Source organism: Sceloporus undulatus, chromosome 9 (assembly GCF_019175285.1).
Source record: "Sceloporus undulatus isolate JIND9_A2432 ecotype Alabama chromosome 9, SceUnd_v1.1, whole genome shotgun sequence".
NCBI lineage: Eukaryota > Metazoa > Chordata > Lepidosauria > Squamata > Phrynosomatidae > Sceloporus > Sceloporus undulatus.
In genome coordinates, this window is record NC_056530.1 from 19325646 (window position 1) to 19331616 (window position 5971).

At 41.7% G+C, this 5971-nt stretch overlaps 1 long non-coding RNA gene across 1 annotated transcript; it reads left to right on the forward strand.

Moving 5' to 3' along the window:
- The first annotated feature begins 405 nt into the window (after positions 1 to 405).
- LOC121915288 lies at positions 406 to 4721 on the forward strand. The gene is made up of 4 exons (XR_006100686.1): positions 406 to 525; positions 1564 to 1716; positions 2969 to 3106; positions 4456 to 4721. It is a non-coding gene; the product is annotated as an uncharacterized LOC121915288 (long non-coding RNA).
- The last annotated feature ends 1250 nt before the right edge of the window (positions 4722 to 5971 follow it).

The window sequence follows — 5971 nt, forward strand, 5'->3', positions numbered from 1 at the left end:
TCTGTCACCAAGCCTAACCATATGCTCACAGGACAAACCTGTGTTCCTTACTGCATCCCCTTTGAGGTCAATGCCATACCACCATACATAGAGCTACTGAAGATCCTGGTGCCACAGACCACCTGACATCCTGCTGCATAACTTGCACCACATGGAGCCTATTGCTCTCTGTGAGTTTAGCTGCATAGTCAGGATCCTGATGATGTTGTGTGACCACAAACCTTATAGGACACTGACGAAGTGAAGAATAAAAACATAACTTCTCTGCTGTGTTTTGCTACTAACAGGGATGCAGATGGTGTAGCGGAGACACATTCAACCATGACTACTTTTGTTTAACATTTGTTTGACACAATATTATATCCATCAAAAAAAAGATGCTTCTTTCCCCCTCCGTTCCTCTTCCAGGTGCAGCTCTGGAGTGTGAAGTTTGTTCTGGGTTTGGCAAGAATTGTACTGGAAGTATGAAGACCTGTCTTCCTGACCATGATACCTGTGTCATTGTCTTGGCTGAAAGTACTTTAGGTAGGTGTGAAAGACAATGAACTTGAGCTGGGGAATGGACAGGGCAATGTTCAGGCAAAGCTGTTTATATTTCCTATATGAAAATGTAAATGCATATGCACATTTCCTACTTAGTCCATTTTCAGGTTCTCCATTTCTTGGGGGAAGAGGGTGACGTTTTGTTACTGTTCATGAATAACACTGGTGTGTGGATGTTAAAGTGCAGATCCTCACCAAGCAGGTGCAATGCCCATTCAAAACAGTCCCAAATAGACAATCCAGACAGAAAGAAGCTGGCATAATATCAACAAACACGTTGTCTCTGTTTGTAGTTCTACAAGGAGTGGGTTGTTTTTTTTTTTGTAAAAATAATGGGTCTTAATTGCCTACAATAAAGTGAAGGACTTTTCAGTGGCTCTCATCAGAAAAAAGCCACTTGGTGCCTTTTCAATGTCAGGTGAACTTTTCATGGTCAAGCAAAATCTTTTGATTCTCCTACACTCTTTAGTTCTTCGGTTTTTAAAGAAAGGTATTCATGAGCGTGAAAAAAATTACACCAGTTCTGGGATTTTGCTTGACACAAAGTGTTTGGGCATGGTGAAATTGTCTGCCTGGGATTGCCAAACTGCTCCTTAGATCTCACATCCATTACAAGAGAGATTGTGGGTGAAGCAGAAGCAGGACCAATTTTTCAACACTTGAAATTATGTTTTGTGCCACATTTAATTATTTTTGTTTGGTTTTAATTATGACCGAACCTTTGTGGCTGGCAAGTGGGCATGTATGTCTGTGTTTGGATGGTGTTGCATGAGAAAATACCAATCTGCAAAAAATAAATTTGCATTAGTGAGCCTGAATTCAGTTGCCAAAAGGGGTCTCATAGATTGGATAACTCTTTTAGAGTTCTGATATCAGAACAACTATTCTCCACTGGATGACTGGTTGCTAAATGTAGAACGACACCTCATTCACCATGGATCTGCCACACCACATGCTTCCTTGCGGATGAAGATTTTGCTTGCCTCTGACCATACTTTCTCCTCTTTGCATCCCCTGAAGAAGGCAGGTTGGTTCAGACGATAGCTAAGGGCTGTGAAACTTCTACTATCTGCAATTTCCCCGTCAGCCACATGAATATGGGACAGGGAAAAGTCTTACAAACAAGTTTGGTCTGTTGCAGAGAGAAAACCTGACAAAAAGTTTATCCTTGATGTAAGTGCATGAACTTCCTTTGTACATCTTCTCTTTTTCTTCTTACTATTTCTTGGCTCAGTATTCCTGGTGGCTAAAATGTAAGGAGGTGGAAATGACCCTTTGGTCTCCAGAGTTGTAGCCCAGCACTCGAAGGACTATGCCATGCTGGTTAAAATCAACCCTGCCTCCTTAAATTCGCAAGAAATTATCCTTAATCCCTCTCTTTTCTTTTCACATCTACTCAAAATGCCAAAAAAATTTTTTTTATAGATATTGGGCTGTTTGGTTCATCAATGATTCAAGTTCTATCCAAGAGCACCACTGGAATGTATTGGGAGAAAGAAGTTTGTAATGCACACTTTCATAAGCTTGTCAGTCTATGTATGAGAAAACAAAGCTGAAATGGACGCAGAGAGTAGTGGCTTTCTCCATGCCTTACTGCATGATGTTATAGCACTTCAGCTCTCTTTCTGTGGGAGATGGTTGTGAAAGCACATCCTTTTGCTAGCTGGATAAAATCAGTTCAACAAAACACACCCTTTTACAACTGTCTCCAGTGAGAAGAGGACTAAAGCACTATGGCATCATGTGGTAAGGCATGGAGAAAAGTACTACTCTCTGACTTTGTTTCTGCTTTGTTTTCTCATGAATTGGCTGATACAAACTTCTTTCTCCCAATACATCACAAAGGTATACAAAACCCTTTTGCATGCTAATATTTTAGCCACCAGCGGGCACATTCAGATGGATTGAAAAGTCTCTGTGAAGTCGAAGGCCTTCATGGCCGGCATCCATAGTTTTTTGTGGATGTTTGGGGCTATGTGGTCATGCTGTAGAAGAGTTTATTCCTGACGTTTTGTCAGCATCTGTGCCTGGCATCTTCAGAGAATGCATTATCTGAAGATGCCCAAAGCCACAGATGCTGGTGAAACGTCAGGGATAAACTCTTCTAGAACATGGCCACATAGTCCCAAAAACCCACAAAAAACTACAGTCTCTAATTTTGTTACTGTTGTTTCTGCAGTTATACAGGGTTGAAATAAACCATCCAGGGGAACTAGCATAAAAGGTGTCCGATCATACCGGGAGATGAGAGGAAATATTCTAGGGTGAACAAAACATGTATGGTTTCCCAAAATAAAATCAGAACCAAAGGAAACAAAATCTGAGCCTTTTTGGTCTTTTAAACCAGTCTGTATGTGCCAGTGTTTCATCCTTCTCTTATCCTGGAGATCCCTTGGGGAACCTTTCTTTTTTCTCCTGATTTCAGTATTGCCCGTGGAGACAAAACTGAATGGAAAACAGTGTCCTGCCTGTTACTCTTGGACAGTTCCATGCAACCCCATTGTTTTGAATTGTACAGGAACAGAGGAATACTGCTTTGAAGTTTCTACACGTTTCTATGTTGGTAAGTCTGACTTTAAATGCAAAATATTTTCTCCTCTGTGTTTCCAACAGCTTAATTTTTAGCTCTAGTGCAGGGTGATATGTATCATATGTTATTCTAGATGTTGTTTCATTGCACCCTCCTGTCTCTCCGTGTGCCCCCAGAAATGGCTTCACGTGACAGAGAGGGCATGCGTGCCATAGGTTCACTATCACAGGATAAGGGCAAACATAGCTATCTCTGGAGACAGCTCAAAGGTGTTGAGGAATGGTAAACACAGAGGATGTGTGTTGATCTAAGATGTTAATGTTTCTGAATTGTAAAAGAGTATACAACCTGGACTTTTCAGTTATCTCACTTTGCAAATCTTCAGGTGGATCTGTTTCTGCAGAAATAGTCCTCCCCTCCCTTATACCTTGCTCACATTCCTTCTGCTAATTCGGACCTCCTCCTGGACAACATATTTCACTCTTGTGACACTGGTTATTTGGGAACAATTTCCTAATTTTGGAGAGGGCGAGTTGTGGTGGTGGGGTAGGGAAGACAAATCACTGCATTTGTGGGTGCTTTTGGCTGATGGTCAGGCAAAACAATTGCCTGAAAATCACACCCTCAACTTAACAATTTTGGGGGAACTCAAGGTTTCTAGAGGGTTTCAAGAGCTGCAGCTAAGGGACCCAATGGCTGCAAATGGCCAACAAGCTACGCTTTGTCCACTCCTTCTCTAAATCAAGGATTGGCATGCCTTCAGATGTTTGGCATAAACCCTGGGCAGCTAATGGTGAGGGATTATGGAAACTGTAGTCCAAAATATCTGCAAGGAGAGATTTGTTATTCTCAGTGAAGTGCTCTGAGAACCCTAGTTGAGGAATCAATAAATCCCAGTAAAATATTTGGCCTCCTGAACACAGGTGAGGGAATAAGCCCTTTCTGTTTTGCAATCTGCACAAGATGTCTCTGCACAAAATGATCTCTTTTCCTTTTATGAAGCAAATCACAGAAGGACAAAGGTATTGACCCCAAAGACATGAGTTACCTACCTGTTATTCATACTTTAAAGGTTTATCCAGCAATGCAGCAGTAACTGTTAATTCATACAACTTGGTGGTCCCCAAAAAACTGAGGACAAAGGAGGAAGTTGGGGAAGGAGGAGAGAGAAACTGGGACATTTAAAAAGCAGCTGAAAAATTGGGACAACAGTTAGCGGTCATGGTCTGGATGTTGTCTGAGGCAGAGTTGTTACCGAGGGAAGGTCTATGAAGAGAGAATGGTTAGGCCACATGCCGCATAGCCATGAGGGAAAGTGTGGTGGAGAGCAGTTGCCGAAAACCATGATTCTCCTAAGGATCCATCTTATCTTTCCCATACAGGTGAAAGACTTAAAGACTTGAACATGAAGGGCTGCACTACCAAGTCAGTGTGCAATTCAATAAATCATGGTGACACTCCCAGATTGGAAAGTGGGGAGGCAGTTCTCTTAAAGGCCCGTTGTGAACTAGACCGTTCTAGTGGGTCTCATTCCTCTGGACTACAACTGCTGACTTTCTTTGGACTCCTGCTCCTGAAGATCCTCTCATAAAAACACACCTATCTGGAAATTAACATCCGCTCTGCCTTCAGTTCTACTTCCTTTCTCCCAGTGCAGACTGGCCTGCTAGGTAGCTTTTTCTCTTTTCTATTTTTGCCTCACTGAAAATAAAAATTAGACTTGAAATAAATCCATTTTGAATACGTGGTGCACATCTTTCAGTAGACGGCTAAGTCATGAAAATTGTTTCTCTTTACTTAAATATCCTAAATTATTTTTTTCCTTAGCTGAAATGTTGCCTTTAATTTAAATATCCTGACACCAGATTTGGTACAATTTTATCCAAAGAGAATGAAGACCAAGCAGTGCATTACTCTAAAGATTCATGGAGTGACCTGTGGAGATTTTAATTTTAGTGCTGCCAGAATGACAAACGCATTGAGCTAGAAGGCAAGAAATCATAAGCTTACGCTCTTTAGACAACTACGCAAAAAGGAATATAAGGCTGCTTGTGCAAGCTGTTTCCTCATTCACCCACAGTTTGAAGGTGCAGGAGAAGAGCTCTGACCCCTCAGACTTGAATGGCTAAAGAACGTCCCCAAACTGGCTTCCTGAACAAGGGAAGGAGAACCTACCAGTCCCACCACCACATTGCTGCCATTCCTGCTATTTCTAGTCATGTAGGTGTGAATCAATTGACTCAATTCAGACTTAGGTAGCTTCAGTGATTTGACTTGGACTCGACCTGGCAGTAAATGACGTACTGACTCTATTCAACTTGTGACTTGCAACTGGCTTGCTGGCCTAACTTTATGCAGAAACAGCAAAGGCATTCGGCAATGGGCTTGAGGTGCGGGTTGAAGTCTACTCAGCAGTCCCCACTGCACAACATAGGAGCCTTCCAAACCTTTAGAAGGATCCTTCCACCTCAAGCCCATTGCCTAATGCATTTGCTGTTCTTCTTCAAGAAACACACTCCAGCATCCCATGCCATACACTGTGTGTATCTTGCCTGTTGCTACTCCTAGGAAAGTGAACGCTCCTCCAATATTCTGCAGAGACTGGTTGCTGAGTAGACCTAAACCCCTGCATAAAGCTCATTGCCTGATACATTTGCTGTTCACCTCTGAAAAACATACCTCACGCTACGGGATCGAGTCTTGCCTGCTGCTCCTAGGAAATGCTTTGAGTCGCAGTTCAAAACATCTCACAATGTAAAAGAACAATTAAAACACACACACAAAATGAATATTAAAATAAAGTTTAATATTTACAGTATTAAATTGATTTACCTTCAAGTTAAAATGCAATTAAAAAGCTAAAGCACTTAAAAATAGTTATGTTAAGACAATACAGCA